Genomic DNA, 19,268 nt, shown 5'->3' with positions numbered 1-19,268 from the left:
CCTTTTTAAGCTGAGGTCTTTCCCAAATCTGTCTGAGGGGACAGAGACTTGTATGAGTAAGGGTTATAGAGATAATCTGCAGCCCTAGGACTCACAGCTCAGAAGCACATCTGCCCCTGGGGCCCTCCCTCTGATTGGACAGCTCCTCCTAGACCCTCCATTTAAGCATGGTGCCAGGCCAGCCATGTTTCCTTCCTCCTCAGGCTGGCCTCCTCTAGACTTCCCCATCATGTTCCTTTGCTGGCACTTTCTACCCCTTCCTTTCCTCCTCTTCCTCCTCCTTTTATGTGTTGCCTTCCCCTTTAGAATGTCAGCTCCTTGAAGGCAAGATCCATCTTTTTTTTTTTTTGCTTGGACTCACAGCACTAGCACAGACTCTGGCACTTGGACAATGCTTAATAAATGCTTGGTGACTTACTGACTGAGGTGAGAAAGTGCAAGGTATCTGGGGGAGGGGAAAGGAGGACAGAGACCATCATCACTGAGCTTCAGCAGTCACTGAGTCCACCCTTCCCCAGGTCACAACAAGGGGCCATCCAGCCTCTGCTTGATGACTCCAGTGCAGAGGCAGTCAGTTTGGCTGGAGTGGAATTGGGGAGACGTGGGAAGCAAAGCTCTTAGGGAGGAAAGCTGCCCCTAGACTCTTCAGTGCCTGGTAGGGATCAGGACTCAGGCTCTGGCAGATACAGATGGGTTTTCTCAGGGTGACCCTGGTTGGGCTGGACAGACATCAAACCAATGACCTCAGTCTCACCAAGTCCTAGGAATAGGGTCAAAGTGGCCTGTGTGAAATCTCTCCTCGGCTCAGTGTAAACACATCACTCATCTCCACAACTCCTTTCTCTGGATCTACAGGCTCTGAGTGATGACAGAACATGGGAGTGAGAAGTGAAAGGCAACCCACCAGATGTTCCCCACAGCTGGGCAGCTGAGAGGGGAGGTGGCCTGGCCGATGAAGGAAGCTGTCACCTCTCTGCTGACACGGAATCTGGACTTGTGGCCACCTTCCCTGTTCATGGCCAGCATCCACACCCAAATGTTGGGGTCTGTGGCCGATTATGGGTCTGGAGGCCAGTTAGAGGAGAATGGGGCAGAGGGCCTGGTGAGACTCGATCTGGCCAGGAGTCTTGGCTCTGCCTGGGTTGGGGCCTGAGGGACATACCCATTTCAGCTGGTGGGTCTACTCAAATCTCCATTCACTCTTCTCCTTGGAGAGGACCTTCTCAATATGACTCCTAGTTATTCACATGGGAGGAGAGGGTTGCCCAAGAGGAGCCTGGGAATATTGACAGATCAAGCAACATAGGAAGAATTTAAATCCCCATCCCCCCAAACACCCATATTACAGATAAGAAAACTGAGGGCCAGGAAATAATAGGACCCATTCAAGGTCAGACTGGAGTTAGCAATAGAACAGAGACAGACGCTTTCCAGTCTAGTCCTCTGGAGGAGAGAGTGAGGCTGATTACTCTGCACAGCCCTGCCTCACTTGAATCCAATTCACTCCCAAGTCAAGACATCACCCTCCAGATGTCATGGTCCTGTTCGAGAATGAAGGACAAACAACAATCTGACACCAGGAGAGTTCTCATCTCCTTGGCGAGACTGTGAGCTGACCCAGGGCAGGGGCCACCTCTTAGATTTAGAGATGAAAAAGTCCTCTGTAATCCAACTAACCCAGTCCCACTGTTTTACAGACAAGGAGCCTGAAGACCAGATGAGGAAGTGAGTTCTCGAGTCACATGGGGAAGGTGAGGCCAAGCCAATATTTGAACCCAGGGTCTCTGACTCCGATATGATATACGGCTGGGTCTTCTCTAGCCTCTCCTGCAGCCTTGATTCAAGAACCAGGCACCCATCAGAGTTGGACCTTGCTGAAGACTGACTGGTGTGTGTGTGTGTGTGTGTGTGTGTGTGTGTGTGTGTGTGTGTGTGTCTGCCTATGAGTCAGAGGATTTCTGTGGAGCTCTGTGTGCGCACTTTGCCCTTCTGAGATGAAGATCTGTGTGCACACGTGAGGATGTGTGAGGACACTTGAGGCTTGATGTCAGCCCCACAACAAGGGCCATCCCAAAGTACAACGATCTGCTTCTGGAGATCTCGGGCCCCCCTCTGAGGTCTTCAAGTAGCATGGATGGCTTCTTGTCTGGGATGCTGCCAAGAGTCACTCCGTTGGGGTGTGTGTTGGATGACACAGCTGGCTGAGATTTCTTCTAGGTCTAATTTTTTATGACTGTGTGAATGTATGTGTAGTCCTAGAGGCATCCAGGTACAGTGGAATTGTGCTGAACCTGGGGTCCCAGGTCCTGAGTTCAAATCCAGGCTCAGATACCTGATACCCATGTGACCTGGAGCCAGTATGTTAACCAATCTGGGTTGGGGCTTCCTCATTTGTAAAATGAGCAGGTAGGACCTGAGGGGCTCTAAAGTCCCTCCTAGATTGAAATCTATGATCCTGTGTTTTTGAATGTGTGCTTGTGTGTGTGCAGGCTGGTATGCGTGAGTGAGGACACAAGATGTAGAGAAAGAGGGAGAGAGAAGGGAGAGAAGAGAGAGAAGAAGATTACGAAGAAGAAGAAGGAGGAGGAGAAGAAGGAGGAGGAGGAGAAGAAGAAGGAGGAGGAGGAAGAGGAGGAGGAAGGAAGGAAAAGGGAGGGGGAGAGAGGGGAGGGGAGGAGAGAGACACAGAGAGAGAGACAGAGAGAGAGAGAGAGAGAGTGAGAGAGAGAGAGAGAATGATTAGGCTGAGAGAAAAGCCAGGGCTCTGAGCATTGTGAAGATCTCTATTAAAGCGCTCTCTCTCTCTCTCTCTCTCTCTCTCTCTCTCTCTCTTTCTCTTTCTCCTCTCCTTCCTCTCTCTCTCCCTCTCCTTCCCTATCCTCCCACCCCCATATTTTCTGTTATCAACACTGGAGGCTTCGGTCCTGGGCCACCTTCCCAACTCCACGTCCTTGGGCACAAGCCTTTCCTGTCACCTGTGATATAAGCAGAATTCTGAGGTGGGACCCAGCCTACTTTGGGGTAGGCAAATGACTGGATACCTTTACCAGACCCTTGAGGAATGCTTGTTCCACCCCACTCCTCCCCCCACAATTTTCAGTATTGGTTAGGGGAGGAGAATGGGGAAAAGTATTCAATGAAGTCTGTTTCCTGGGCTTGGGGATATTTTGGGGATGATTTTCTAGATTGGGAGAGAATGAATCAAAAGCTACTGTTTGAAGCCTGGTCCTTGGGATCTGTCTCAGCATCACTGAAGACTGCCCCAACCCCACTGAGGAAACCCCAGGAAGCCCAGGGCTTTGAGAGGATCCCTAGGGAGAAGTGAGAAGGTAGGAAGAATAGGAGCTTGTAGGAGTGGTTTCCTCCATTGAGAGATCACCTTAAAACTGAAGAAATGAGATTCAGAGAACTCTTTCTAATGCCAAGGCCCACTGGCCAGCTCTACTCACAGGATCTCTTCTTGACCCAGGGCTTCCTTCTAGAGCCATTCCATGTCTAATCTTGCTCAGCACCAAAGGGCCTGGATGATATGGGGTCCCTTGGTCTCTCTGACAGGGGTAGAGGTCAAAAGGATTGAACAGATGACTCAAGAGGCTTATTAGGAGATAGCTTCCCTATTCTCTCCCTTTGAATTTGTGGCTTGGGACCCTGTAGCTCCCCTTTGAATTTGTAGAGGGGGTGGGGGAAGGAAAAATGTTCTCCCCCCTTCCTCCTTCTCCTCTCCAGCAACTGTTATGACAAATGCACCCACACAGCAACGCCATCCTTAGCTTGTATCTTTCCCTTAGCAGGAGTGACCACACAGCAATACTGAGGTAGGTTTTTGTAGGGAGCTTGAGAGACCAGTAGCTCCTGGATCCCTGGGTGCCAAATGCCCAAAGGGATATGATCTATGCAATGACTTCTTGGAGGAGAAGACAATAGCTACTGCAAGACACTGGTGCAGATGGGACGTCCAAGAAACTTAAGCCTTGCCTTAGCTTGTAGGAAGGTACTAGGTGAGTTTGCTTAGACAACACAGGTCCATTGGGTAGTTCCACCAAGAATTTCACATTTTAATATTTTAAATACGAGCCTCCAGGAAGAATCTAAGAATAGTTATGTGTTATCATTTCACGTTTTAAGTATTTGTCCATGGCTGCTTGGGAGTCTTTGTGTTTTAAGCATTTCTTTTGTGGTGGAAGAAATAAATAGCTGTCCTATACCTGATTTATATTTCTAGGAGGTACTCTGTTAATTCCTTTTGGGTAGTCGCTAAGAATGAGCTAAAACTCAGCTTTGCTAATTTAGTTTTTTTCACAGGTATCTCCTCTGGGGTGTAAGATATAATGAGCCACAGAGGTTGGCTCTCTTTTAGAAGTCAGGCCCAAACAGGATTTCCTGAGTCCACACTAATGACCCTCAGTAGTCATGGGTACACCCTTGGACCTGGCCTACAGGTCTGTTATGTCTATATCTAATCTTCTCTGTATATTTGTCTCTCTATCTCTATCAATCTCTGTCTCTATTTTATCTATATCACCTATATCCTTATCGTCTATCATCTCTCTCTCTATCTCTCCATCTATTCATCTATCTATCTATCTATCTCTCCCCAGTAATCAGATAGTCACTAAGCATTTATTTACCACCTACTATGTGCCCCACTGCTGGAGATATCTGCCTCCTAGAGATGGTGGGGCCTTAGCACCATTTTTTTCTTCTCTTATTGGAAGACATCGCTTTCAGGACACCCTTGTCACTAACACACATGACATCTTAGACCCTAGAACTGGAAAGAGCATTGGAGACCTCACCCCGAGTCTTGGCTCCAACATCTATCTATGGGCTGGGTTAACAAAGGTGCCTAAGGGAGGTGGGAAGAACCCTAGAGTCGGAGGGCTTGGTCTGAATCCTGGTTTTGCCACTTACTGCCTGGTTGACCTTGGGAAGTACCTTCCTCTCTTGTGTCCTGAGTTCATTCTTCTGTAAGATGAGGAGGTTAGACTCAATGGCCCTGAAAGGTCCTTTGACATTGGATCCTCTGACATTGGAAAAGCCATTGCTCTCCAGGGCCTCAGTTTCCTTCTCTAAAAAATGAGGCAATTTGACCCAGTTCTGTTCCTTACCAGTGTTTAGATACCACTGGACAGATGAGCTTGCTGGGTATGTGATGATGGGGATGACTTCCCTCCCTGGGTAGGGCAGGGAGCTGGCTGAGGTCCCTTCCAGCTCTCAGATTCTGTAATTCTGTGAAGAAGGAAACTCTGAGGTTGACTCTAGCCCTAGATGTGATTTTTTGATCATGGGGAAAATCAGTCCCCAGAGCCTCAGTTTCTTTATCTTTAAAATGGGGAGTTATAATGCCAGTAGTGCCTATACATGCATGTAACAGTGGTGTTGAATTTTAAATCAATGTAAGACATATACAATAAATCAAAAGCACAAAATATATGTAAAGTTCTCATTCTTATTTTGTTTCTGTTGCAACCTTGCTAGGTGATCACGGGAAAATCTCTCGTCTTCTCGGACATTAGTTACCTCATCTGTAAAATGGAAGTGAGATGAGCTTCTCACTCAGGCTCCTTCTGGCTCTGAAATCCGATGATGCTGAAGGTTTGGGAGAGGCTGTGTGATTGGAAGTCCTCCATGTCTAGATCCAACTCTGCTGGGGATTCAGGAGGTACAAGATTACTCCCAGCCCATCTTAGCCCTGTTTCTTACTCCCAGTCTGTGTTCTCTCAATGGAGGTACTCACTCTCTACTGAGAAGAAGGTCTGATCTCCTTCTAGCTCCTAGGGTTAGAGTCTAGGGCTTGGTGGGGAAATGAGGATCTAATTTGTCAAAATCCCTGCAGTTAAGGACGAGGACCACTTCCATGGACACTGGGAGGGGGATGCCACTTTGGGAAACCTGGGTGATCTTGGGCCTTTCCTTGTGCCTCAGTTCCCCTCCCTGTTACAATGAGGGGATTGGACCAGCTGATTTCTGAGGTCTCTTTCAGCTCCCAGTCCGATTCTAGGCTCTTGTGGGGCTGGGAAGTGTCACCTCCTTTCTCCCAGTCCAGGATTCCACCTCCAGGGGGCACTGGGGCCTCATTTGTCCCTAATCCAAATTAGCCCAAGCATCCAATTCTCGAGGAACCTTGCCGCCATCCAGTCCCCTTCTCCGCAGACCTCTGGCTCTGTCTTCCTTTAGGGGAAAAAAGAATGGGACAGAGCCGGAAGGAGCTTTGTGCAGAGGCTGGAAGATGGGCCAAGAAAGAAAAACTATATTTAACTTGCTATACTGGCTGTCCCATTTCAGCCCCTCCCCCCACCTCCTGGCCCCCAAGCCTGGCCCATTCTGTCTGTCCTGTCCTGTCCCATCAGGGGCCCCGTGTCTCCCTGTGTGCTCACATCCAGCCTTGCAATTGTGGTTGCCTGCCCGCCGCCGCCACAAGGCTATTTTTTGTTTTTGCCAGAGATTATTCAGTTATCAGGAATGTGTGTTTAAGTGGCAGGCTCAGGAACCCGGGTTATAAATAGGGATCCGGGGTCAACGCCCCTGGCTTGGCCTGGTGTCCTCCTCCTCGTCTGCCTCCCTGGCCTTGGTCAGGGGATGTTATTTGGTGTCACCAAGGAAAAGGGAGTAGAGTCCCCTACTCAGCCACATAGGCATAAGGTAGGGCCAGGGGTGGGAGAGGACTCCTGACTGGGGGGCCAGAGTCATGAGAACCCTCTCTCCCTTGGTGACTGCCAAGTTATCCAACGACTCTGAGACTCAGTTTCTTCCTCTATAAAATGGTAGAGACTCAGCCCCATCATCTGAAAGGCCCATAAGGAATCCAATTTTGGGATGGTAAGAGAAGCTTTTCTCCTTGGATCCAATGATTGGAACTAGGAAGGTTTGAAAGAAGCGGGTTTTGTCTGGCTTTAAGGAAGTGCTTCCTAATAATTAATGGACATGTACTTAAAGTAGAATGGGGAGGTTGTGGATTGTTGGTTGGTGATGTTGGGATATTGGTGGTTCATGTCAGGCACTGATATCAAGAGAGCTCAGTTTGAGATTTTCAAAAGGTTCTTCCTATATTTCTTTCTTTGATCTTCATTACAGCCTTGAGAGGTGTCAGAGGTCCTCCAGGGATCTTTACTGCAAACTTAGCTATCTCCAGAAGTTTTAAGATGGTTGTAAAAAGGTGATTTATGTTTAGAAATGGATGGGTTGACCTGGAAGTTATTCGAGGTCCTGTTTGATGCTAAACTTCTTGGAATCTCTAATGGGAGAAATGCCCTTGCTTGGTCATCCTTGATGGCATGTTAGGAAGTAGGAGAGGAAGAGAGAGAGAAAGAGGGATGGATGGCGGGGAAGAGAGACAAGAACAGAAAAAGGGAGAGACAAAAGCTCAATCAAATGGTCATTCAATGAACATTTATTAGGCACTTACTATATGCCAGGCACTGTTTGAGCTTTTGGATACAAAGAAAGACAAAAACAGCATCACCTTCAAGAAGATTAAGTCCCAATGAGGGAAACAATACATAAATGTAAGGGGAAAGGGCCCCTGGGTCATACATGCCTAGAAACAGGCTACCTAAAAGTCCACGTTCTGGGTTAGCAGCAGGCAGAGCCCAGAGGAGCACATGACTATGTCTATGTCTACGTCTATGTCTAGTCAAGCTAGGTGGCAACATGGATAGAGAATTGGGCTTAGAGTCAGGAATATTCATCTTCCTGAGTTCACATCTGGCCTCAGACATTTAACTAGTTGTGTGACTCTAGGAAAGTCACTTAACCCTGTTTCCTTGAGTTTCTTCATCTGTAAAATGAGCTGGAGAAGGAAAGGGCAAACCACTCCAGTATCTTTGCCAAGAAGACCCCAAATGGGGTCAACAAGAGTTGGACGCAACTAAAATGACTGAATAACCATATGTATATATGTATGTAATCTGTGTGTGTGTGTGTGTGTGTGTGTGTGTGTGTGTGTGTGTGTGTCCGTCTCTATCTATTTGCAGGTGTATATGGGATTCCTACCAAGTAGCTGGAAGATGACTATAGAAGGAGAGGCCTCCTGCAGGAAGTTGCGGTTGAGCTGAGTGCTAAAAGAAACCAGGGAAGTCAAGAATCAGAGGTGAGGAGGGAGGCCATTCCAGGCAAAGACAATGGCAGCTGGAAGAAATCTTAACAGTCCTCCAGTCCACCATTTCATGGGTGAGGGAAATGAGGCCAACACAGGTTAAGTGACTTGCCCAAGATCCCTCAGGGATTAGGTGATAGGGCTCAAACCCAGATCCCCTGACTCCAGATTTAGTATTTTTCCCCTGTACCACTCACGCTGCTTCAATGAGATACTTTCTTTCTAGGTGGGAAGAGCTGAGGAAGGCAGAGGAAGGAGAGGGACATCCAATGGGCAGTTCTAGGAGGCACTGGAAACTCTCAAGAATGAATTTCTGAAGACACAGAGAGAAACATTTTGATAAGGAAGAAATAAATTGTCTAAAGAGACTTGTGGATGTTTGGTTTCTCCAGGAATGTTAAGAAATATCTTTTTCTAAAGACTTCTCCAGATTTTTGGGGAAAGCCCCTTGGAAACAGGGATGGGATAAATCAGGACAAAAGGAACAAGACCTTCCATTAAGTGACTTAAGGATGATAACAAGAAACTTAACAGAGTACCTCTGGTTTAGGTAAAAACATTCCCCTTTCCCCTTTCCCCTTCCCCCTTTCCCCTTTTCCTTTTCCCCTTGCCTGTAGGTGATCTGGATATTGACCCATCTAAGGGCAATCTCCTCCCTCTATCCCTTAAATCGGGGGTTAGACTTGGGTTCATCCCTTGGGTCCATCCCTCTTCCATTGGTTGAGACTCAAATGCCTCTTATCCATTTCAATATGGATCATTAGGAAGAACCAGAGAGTGGTCCAGGAAGAAGGAGATAGAAATATGGCTGCTCAATTCTCCACCAAGCTACCTCAGAGCTCTAGACCACAATCTCCTCTTATCTACAATCCATCAGTGACCACGTCATGGGCCCCATTGATTTGGGCAAGTTGGTTACTAGTAAGCACCCCACTGACTGACATCTTGGAAAGGTCCAAACTTTCACTCCACTTGCCTCTCTCCACAACTGCCAACTCTCCTGCCTTCTCTCAGAAATAGAAAGATGGAGAGATGAGGAATCTGTATCCCATCTCCTTCATATAAAATGCTGAAACACCCCTGCTCACCTTGTACAAGATTTTGGAGCAGAGAGCAGAAGACAATGAAATTTTCTGGGATCTCTAACCTTTCAGATTCTGTTAAGCTATTCTGGAGGAAGGATGATGGCAGGCCACTGAGGCATGGGATGGACACCTTGGAGCAGCAGGCAGAGGAGCTAACATCTAACCTTAACTAATTAAATTAACTAAATAACATTCAGTAGGAAGGGCTAGATCACTTTTCTCTTGATGTTCACATTTCTCCTCTCCATTCATTTTCTCTGAGTTGTCCAATTATCTCCAAGGGACCAGATCAAGGACAACATGTTTACAATATCACAGACTCTAAGGGTTGGAAAGGACCTGTATGGTAGAAGTAGGCAAGACTATATCGCATATGAGTGACTCCTAAGTTCACCATTATATGCATATATGTACAATATATTTCCACTTATTATCCTTCCATCTGAATTTAGATCATTCAATTTAATTCGATAAACATTTATTAAGCATCTATTATGTTGACACGCACTGTGCTGCTTATATGTATATTTTGAGGGGGCTGAGCCATGATTTCATCACTATCCTGGCTGTCCCATTTCAGTCCACCCAGGAAAGAAACATCTCTACTGATTCAGCTCTATAACTGTTCACAGCTTATAGCTTTTGAGAGTTGTCTAGTGGTTAAGTGATTTGCCAAGGCCTTTACGGCCAATTTGTGTCAAAGGCACAATTTGAACCCAGTGCTTTCTAACTCTGCAGCCAATTCTCTATTTGTAACACTACACTGTACGATACTCTCTAATAGTGACTAGCTATGGTTCTGATTATATATATATATATATATATATACACACACATATATATATACATTATATATATACATACATATATAGTGTATATAAATACATACAAACACAGGGGAGTTTCAGGAAATGTGCTTTATAAGCTACCAGCATCCTATAAAGGTGAAATTATATTTCTTAGTATTATATTTTCATTATCATAAGTTATTATTAATATCCTATTAGAATTAGGAAGACTCATCTTCCCAAGTTCAAATCTGGTCTCAGATGCTTACTAGTTCTGTGTCCCTGGGCAAGTCACTTCACCCTGTTTGCCTCAGTTTCCCCTTCTGTCAAATGAGCTGGAGAAGGAAATTGCAAACCAGTCCACTGTGTTTGCCAAGAAAATCCCAAATGGGGTCGCAGAGAGTTGGACATGGCTGAAATGACTGAACCACAACATTTGGATAGAGGCAGCCTGGCTTCATGGGGAGAACTCTGGGCTTGGAATCAGGCGGACCCAACCTTCCCTATGACACTTACTAGCTCCCTAAAGCCCAGGTCTACCTGTGTTATGTCCCTGTGGAATAGACTCGGGTGGTCCTCGATTACCTCTAGGGTTAAAGACAAACCCCTCCATTTGATATTTAGAGACCTTGCCCTTGTCTTCCTCTTCTCCACACACTCTGCGGTCCGGCTGCATTGGTGTCCTTGATGTTCATCAAATGGAGCATTCTGTCTCCTGACCTGTGCCCCTGCCCAGGCTCTCTGTTTCCTGTCCCTGGATCTTACTCACGTCTCCGTTTGGCCTCTTAGAATCCCGAGCCTTCTCCCAGCCTCCCCTCAAGCACTGCCTCCCACATGGACATTTTCTGCTTTCTAACCACTCCCTCCACCCAGCTGCTACTCTCTCTGCCAAATAAAAATCACCTAGTGTCGACTTTGCATATTTTTAAATTTAAATAAAGGTGTAAATGCTGTTTCTTCCAATGAAACAGAAGTTACTTGAGTACAAGGACTGGTCTATTTTTATATCTCAGAATTCTAGTTGGCAACTGGCACATAATAAGCACTTTAGAAATGACTGTTATTTTGTTGCTGTGTGATTCCCTGGGGCAGGTCCCCTAATATGCTACAGGCAATACCTGAAGATCATGGGGTGTGATGTGAATTGGCAAAGGGACTTCTCACACTGGGAACTCCCTTTATTGCCCAGTTTGCAGATGCTTGATGTATTCCAGTATTATTAATAGGACTGTCATTTAAGAATACCTCAAAGGACCAAGCTGCACCAATTGACACAGTGCATGTATGTGGCCAAGAAAGCCAACAAGAAATCATAGGATACATTTGTATTTCAAAGTAAAATGTTTTTGTCACCTGGTCCTTCTAGTGTTAGTAAGAACCTCACTCTGCCACTGACTGGTCATGTGACCTGGAGCCAGTCGCTTATCCTCTCGGCTCAGTTTCCCCATGTGTAAAATGAAGATAATCACCTTGTTTACCTACCTGATGGAGGGACTTTCAAGGGTCAAATGAAATATTTGAAAGTGGTGCCTGAAGCAGGCGCCAGGAAACTGTTATTGGTCCAGTTAAATGCTGGGGAAATTTGTCTAATACTCCCAAGGAACCTTGCCTCTCTGGCTTGCCGGACCATCCCTCTCCCAGGGCTGTGGTCCCAGCTGCATTTTCTTGGGAAGAGTTTGGTTTCGGCTTTTCCGAAGGCTCTCATTAGGGTTTGAATAGCTGAGCCGAGGAGCCTGGGGAAGAGTTTACAGCTAGAGCTGCTTGGAGACTGACTTCAAGGGCTGAGATCACCTTTGTTCTTTAGCATCAAATGGCCTGGCCACAGGGACTCCCCTCAATTTGTAGGGAGTCAGAAAGCCACTGTTCCAACTTTGACTCTCCCACTAACTGGCTGTGTGACCTTGGCCAAGTCACTTTCTTAACCTCTCTAGGTTTTAGTCAGTTCAAGTATAAAATGGGGATAATAAGAGCACCCCTTCCCTCCCTCTCCCAGGATTGTTGTGGGAATACAACGAGGTATTTGTAAGGCTCTTTGCAAACCTTAAAGAACTGTCTCAATTTTAGTTATCATTATCATTAGATCCCTTGACATCCATTTCCATTCTCTCTTTACTTCTGTCTCTTCTGAAGACTTGGCCCTTGTTCTAGGCAAGTCTGCCCTTCTCTATCCCATGTCTCTCATCCCTTCCATCTGCTGAGACAGCCTGGCCCTTCCATCACCAGCCCCCTCTAATCTTCAGTCTCTGGCTCCTGGCTCCTTCTCTTCTACCTGCCCATAGTTAAAAAACTCCACTGGATCCTCCTATCGTCCCTTCAAACAATTGTCCTGTATCTCGCCTCTCTTTAAGAGCCAAATGCCTAGAAAAAAGTTGTCCATTCCACTCTCTCTTTCTAATTCTTAGTCCTTTGCAGTCTGGCTTTTGACCTCCCCCCTCAATGCAAACTGTCCTCTCCAAGGTTACCCACCAATGACCTCTTCTCAATGTTTATTCTTCTTGACATCTCTCCAGGATCTGGCCTCCCCTCTCTTGGATGCTTGCTCTCTCACCCACGTTGCTGCTTTTGCCTCATTTTCTTCCTCCCTGGCCGGCTACTACTTCTCAGTCCCCTTTGCTGGGTCAATGGCTGTGTTCCATTTTTGGTCTATGGGTGGCCCCCAAGGCTTTGTGCTGCGCCTTTCTCCGTTCTCTTGAGCTCCCCTCTCATCGATCTTATCAACTTCTGTAAGTTCACTTATCATCACCATGTAGATGACTCCCAGGTTTTTATTTCCAGGTCTAATCTCTCTCTTGAGCTCTAGTCCACCAATGCCAACTGCCCAAACATCTCAAATCCAACAAATGCCAAAGAGGACTCATGAACTCTTTACTCCCCAAACCTATCACTCCTCCTACCTTCCCTAATTTTTTTAATGAAAGTTACAACCTTAGAGTCATCCTTGAGCCTACTGAAACTTACCCCTCACAACCAATCAGCCTAAATTCTACCTTGACAACACCTCTTCCCTCTGTCCCTCTCTCCCCACTCACATAGACACCACCATCCCATGTCAAGCCCTCTTTGCCTCTCACCTGGACTATGGCATCCACACGGCTGCCAAACTGACATTAGTGTGCTGGCTATGCCAATCAGGAAACTTGGTGGCTCCCAATTGCCTCTAAGACAGAATACCAAAAAAAATGTTTTTTGGATTGCTTAAAATCTTTAACAATCTGGCTCACACCTACCTTCCCAGGTTTATTTTACAATATTCCCTCCCTCACACTCTATGTTCCAGCCAAACTGGGCTACTTGCCACTCCCTGGAGACAATGTTCTATTCTCCCAACTCTGGGTATTTGCATAAGTGCCCTCCCCCTCGTGCCTGCCATGCATCCCTTCATTTCTGCTTCTTAGAATTAGCTTTCTTTAGGCTCAGCTTAAGCACCATGTTCTATATGAGGTCTTTCCCTCAGTTGTTGGTGACCCCTCCCCTCTATCCCCAAGTACTACCCAATTATCATAATTTACTTTGTATATATTTTATAATATATGTTACATATATAGTACATATTTTCTAATATACATTGTAGATATACTTTGTATATATTGTATACATTTTATCTGGGTACTTGTTTTCTCAGGTTGAATGTAAGCTCCTTGAGGGCAAGATCTATTTCATTTTTCTCTTCCTATGGATCCCCAGTGCTTAGTACACAACCTGGCTCACAGTAGGAGAGTGATAAATGCTTATTCCCTTCCCTTTTCTTTATCCTCCTCCTGTGTGCCTGGCATTGCCCTGAGCGTTGGAGGTAAAGAAAGGAAAAAAATAGTCCCACTCCCAGGGAGCTTATAGTCTAATGGGGAAGGCACCCAGTAAACAACTACGTACATACTATAATACATATATAGTGTAATTGATTTCAGAGGGAAGGCACTCCTGAGAAAGCCTGGGAAAGGACTCCTGCAGAAAGTGGGGTTTGAGCTGAATCTCAAAGGAAGCTAGAAGTCAGAAGTGAAGCAGGAGGGTATTCCAGGCATAGAGAAGAGTTGAGAGATAGAGAGTCTTGGACAAAGAACAGCCAGTAGAACATGGAGTGTATGGAAGCGATTATGGTATGAAAAGACTGGAAAAGTTGGAAGAGACCAGACTGTGGAAGACTTTAAAAGCCAAACAGAGAAATTTATATTTGATCCTTGAGGCAATGGGAACCATTGGAGTTTACTAAATAGAGATGCGGTTAGACTTTGACAACCAAATGGATGATGGATTGGAGTGGGGAGAGGTTTGAGGCAGGGAGATCATTTAGAGGCCATTGTGATGGTCCAGGTGATGAAGGCCTGCACCAGGATGATGCTGTCTAGGTAGAGAGAAGGGAAGATATACAAGAGATCTCATGAGGGCAGAGACAAGAAGATTTGGGAGTGAGTGAGAGTGAAGAGTAGAAGATAACACCAAAACTGAGAGTCTAGATGACTGAGAGGGTGGTGGTGCCCTTGATAATAATGGAGAAATTTAAAGGAGGGAAAGGTACTGAGGCCAGTGCAGATATGCTGAGTTGGGGATTTTGGGGGGCATAGTTCAAGATGCACAAAAGACAGTTGATGATGGAGGCTTGGCGCTTAGGATAGAGGTTCTGGCTGGATAGGTGGGTCTGGTTCTCATCTGCAGAGAGATGTTAGTTTAAGCTGTGGGGCTAATGATATAACCAAGGGAGAGAGGATAGAGCTAAAAGAGGACTCAGTTAAAGTCTCGGGGAACAACCATAGTTAGAGGAATAGACCTGGATGAAGATTCAGTAGAGACACAGTCAAGTTGGGGGAGGGCTACGAGGGAGCAGCTCCCCCCAAATCTAGAGAGAAGAGAGTGTCTAGGGAGAGAGGAGTCAAAGGCTATAGAGAAGGATGAGGTTGGAGAAAAGGCCATTCATTGGATTTGGCACCAAAGCAAACCACTGGTGACTGGAGAAACAAGTTTCAGTCAAATGATAAGGCCAGGAGCCATATTGCAGAGGGTTTAGAAGCCAGAGGAAGGAGAAATATTGGTGGCTTTCTCAAGGAATTTAGCCACAAGGAGGAGAGATATAGGATGCCATCTAGCAGGGATGGCAGCATCAAGGGTGAGGGAGAAACAGGATGTGGGTGGGCAGCAGGGAAGGAACCAGTGGATAGAGAGAGATTGAAGATTAGAGTGAAAGTGGGAATGAATGTTGAAATCCTTTAGTATGAGGGCAAGAGGTGAGGAGTAAAAAAAGACTGAGCCAAGGTCAAGACTTTTTCAGGAATGATGGAGGCAGCTGGATGGCTCCGTAGATAGAGTGCTGGACCTGGAGTCAGGATAGACCTGAGTTCAAATCCAGCCTCAGACACTTATTAGCAGGATGATTGTGGGTAAGCCACTTTACTCTCTCTGGGTCTCAGTTTCTTCACCAGTATAATGGGGATAATAATAGTACCTACCTCTTGTTAAGAAGGTAAACTAGAGCACTTTGCAAGGCTCAGCTCCACCTTCAATCAATCAATCAACTTTTATTGAATGCCTACTATGGGCCAGGCACTGTGCTAAGCCAGCTACTACATAAGGAGAATGTCCTGAAGGTCTGGAGACAGCATCACCAGAATATTGACTGGGGGATAATACAAACCTCAAATGAGGAGAAGTTACTGAGTAATAGCAGCAAGAGGAAGGATCTGAAAATGGCAACAGGCAGCAAAAAGCAATTTTCCCACCATGCTAGGGAGTGGGGGAGGGGGGACTGAATGAAAGTACACTCAGTGCTAGAAAGGGAGGCCAGATAGAGAGCCAGAAGGTCTCAGTGAGGACTAGAAGATGGAAGGAGCAAGAAAAGGAAGGTTGAAAAGATTTGCTCCAGGTCAAACATATAAGATGTGGCAGAACAGGAATTCGAACTCAAGATCTGTGACTCCAACTTCAGTGCTTTTTTCGTTCCCTGAGGTTGTCTCCAAAGTATCCATACCAATGAGATCATGCATCTGCTGATGTATTGAATTATCCATTATGAAACTGGAGATGATTTTCCATATTCTAATAGGAACAGTCTTTGAATACTTTTGGTAAGGAGAGTGTTTTGCCCCATTGCATGCTGGGTGTTTTTTCTGGGATGATTTCCATAATTTATCTCCAAGGATTCCTTCTCAGTCCTTGCTCTTGTTCGCTCATCATGGGGATGTCCCTCTTTCCGGTATTCCCCTTTCTCACTCAATTTTTAAGAAAAGATGTGTTGTTGAAAGACAGTGGTATGAACAAAGGCAGACCTGTGAACCCGCCCATCAACAAAGATCCTGGTCTCTGTCTCCCTCCAAGCGTCCTCCCAAATTGAGGACAGGGAGACCTTTCCTGACTTAGGAAGATGGGAAAGCGATGTTGGCTGCCTGCCCTGGCTGTCTGAAGGTTAGGGGTGTGTGAGTATGTTAGGGTAGGGAGAGGGTTTATCCAGCAGTCATAAAGCGTTCTCCAAATGCCAAGGGCCAAATAAAGTGGTAAGTGGCCCCATTAAGCCTTAACTTGGAGATATTATTGGTCGATTTTACTGTACTGGGCTAACCAGTGGACCATAGGCCTGATTACACTAGGCTAAATGGAAGCACCATCTGGAAGAACTTTTGGGGATGGTCTAGTGGAGGCGGGAACATACCCAGGCACCTGGGTTGTCCTCGGAGAGAGCAGACCCACGCAGATGGAAACCATGCTTGCCCTTGTTTGGGCAAAGTAACCCCTGGCAGGATCGCTGAGTGTGTGTGTGGGGTGGGGGTGGCGGGGGAGTGGGGAAGGGAAGAGGACAGGGGTGAGGGGAGCAGAAGAGGAGTCTGCCTCCCCCGCCCCAGTCACACACAGGGGCCCTTCGACAGGGCTCAGCACAGGACCAGGCACACACAATAGCTGCTATATAAATGCACGGCCGACCATTGCAGTTAATTTGTAAATCAGGCTTTTCTTCCTGACTCTATTCCCAAAGGGGGTGATTTGTTGGTTTAGGTAAGTACTTTTGATTTAAGTGAGACCAACTTCGGCATAAAACCTGCAAGATTTATGAGATGCAAATAGACTTGTGAAGTACAAAGACATTTTTCCATTTCTATTAGTCAATGAGGGAGCTGGAAAGATAAAAACAGCTCTGACATGAGCAGTTCTGTGGGAAGAGCACTAGAGTAGGAGGCAGGATCACGGGTTCAAATCTTGCCTTGCTAGCTGTGTGAACCTTGACCTCTGTGCCTCAATTTCCTCCTCTGTACAGCTTGGCAACCCAGCTTCCTTCTTTTACAGACTCAGAGAGTTTGGATCCCTGGGTTATTTTAAGCCTTCATTCATAAATCTAGCATCAGGACTCTTTCTATTGGCCCATGTCTTTGGACAGAGGCGAGTGAGTCCTTCTCCTTCCTTCTTTCCCTCCCCTGGAACCCACAGCCACAGGCCTGGCTCAGCCCTGTTCCGGGGACCCAGGACAGCCTGTGCTGCCTCTCCACTATGCCTGGAATCTCCCCCTGCCACTCCCCATGGGAAAGAGTGGCCTGTCCAATACATTCCTGCTCCCTCTCATCCTCCCCCCTTCGACCCCAGCTCTGGCTTCTTCTCAGCCCTTGGGATCATGGTGTTGGTCTTGGCCTGTCCAGTCTGGTCTATTCCCAGATAGGCGCCCCTCCATGCACAAGCATTCCAAGAGCCATGGACTGACCTCTGTCCATTGAGCTGGACTTCACACTGATGAGGGAAGGATGGCTGGCCCAAAGCCTGCTTGCCTGAGGCCAGAGCCTGGTGGGATTCCCCTTTGTGAGGGGACACTTGGGGACAGTGTGGCAAAGCAGAAAGCGTGCCATGTTTGGAGTCATGAAACTGGAGTTTAAATCCTGATTATTATCAAAACGGATGCACACAGGCTAGAAACTCCTTGAAGGCAGGGACTACTTTTCACCTTTTTTGTGTGTCTTTATATCCACAAAACCTGCCTAGCCCATTGCCTGGCACACAGTAGGTGCTTAATATGTGCTTGTTGATTTGAACAGAATTGAATTGTGTGACTTGGGACAAGTTCCTTCCCTTCATTGAACCTCAGTTGTCTTGTCTGTTATTTGAGAGGATTAGAAAAAATGATCCTTTAGATTCCTTCCAAACTGATGAACCCTCAAGCCTGAGGTCAGCCCATTTACCATGCTGGAGATGACCGGAGGTTGAGCGATGGGATTTGGAGCAAGGCTTCCTTCAGATCCAAGATCCTGGGCATGAGGATAATCAATAGAGAAGTCATCTCATCCAATTTCTTCATTTTAGAGTTGAAGAAACTGAAGCTCAGACTGGTGGAGAGACTTACCTAAGGTCACACAGCTAGGAAAGGGAAGAGCCAAGATTGGAACTCAGATCTTCTGATTCCAGGTCCAGAGCTCTTTCCAGAGTACCTTGCTCCTCCCCTCAAGGTGGACCCCATGGATGGGACAGTTCTTAGGTTGAGAGGTCATTTCATCCATCCCCTTGCCTCCAGGATGAGCACAGTTAAACTCTTCTGGCATAGACCAATCCTTGAATTAAAAATGAGCCTCACTTGGAGGACAATGGACTGGTACATGATAGGTGTTGTCAGGGAGAACCAGGGTAAAGACTAGCAATCAAAATGCATGATGGAGAAAGAAGATGGATTGGAGACATTCTTGTCTCTGAGTGTTTGTGACACCACCCTCTCCTATTCTTCTGTCTGTCTGACTTACCTTCATCCATATCCTCTTGGGTGTCCCCAAGGCTTTATCCTGGGTCCTCTTGTCTTTTAGCCCTAGACTGCCTTCTTTGGCAATCTCCTCAGCTTCCGGAAGTTCATCTCTATGCAGATGAGTTCCATATGGAAATACATATATGTGTATGTGAATATACACAAGCATATAACATGTATACATATATGTATATACACATGAATATGTGTGCATATATACATGTACATTTATTTATTGAACTCGTCTGCATAGAGTTTAATCTGTTGAAATGGTTGGGATATATCTCTATCTCTGTCTCCATCTCTCTCTCTCTCTCTCTCCAGACACGCGCGCGTGCACACACGCACACACACACACACACACACACACACACACACACACCAGCTTTTATCTCTCCTGAGCTCCAATTCCCTATCACCAGCTGTCTTTTGAACATCTTAGATGAGATGTTTGTTTCTAGGAACCTCAAACTTGGCACGTCCAGATCTGGCCCCATTGTCTTTCCCTTAATACTCTCCTTTCTTCTAAACTTTCCTCTTCCTGTCAAGGTCACCACCATCCCCTCAGTCACCAGGTTCTCAAGCTGGACATGATCCTCACTCCC

General features: G+C 46.4%; 1 long non-coding RNA gene across 1 annotated transcript; it reads left to right on the top strand.

Annotated features, from left to right (window-relative positions):
• Positions 1-6,652: 6,652 nt before the first annotated feature.
• LOC118841398 lies at positions 6,653-8,463 on the top strand. Its single transcript, XR_005009857.1, has 3 exons — positions 6,653-6,819; positions 7,974-8,089; positions 8,322-8,463. It is a non-coding gene; the product is annotated as an uncharacterized LOC118841398 (long non-coding RNA).
• Positions 8,464-19,268: the final 10,805 nt, after the last annotated feature.

Source organism: Trichosurus vulpecula, chromosome 3 (genome assembly GCF_011100635.1).
Source record: "Trichosurus vulpecula isolate mTriVul1 chromosome 3, mTriVul1.pri, whole genome shotgun sequence".
Taxonomy (NCBI): Eukaryota; Metazoa; Chordata; class Mammalia; order Diprotodontia; family Phalangeridae; genus Trichosurus; species Trichosurus vulpecula.
The sequence above is the reverse complement of the archived record's forward strand: the minus strand, read 5'-3'. Positions and strand labels throughout refer to the sequence as shown.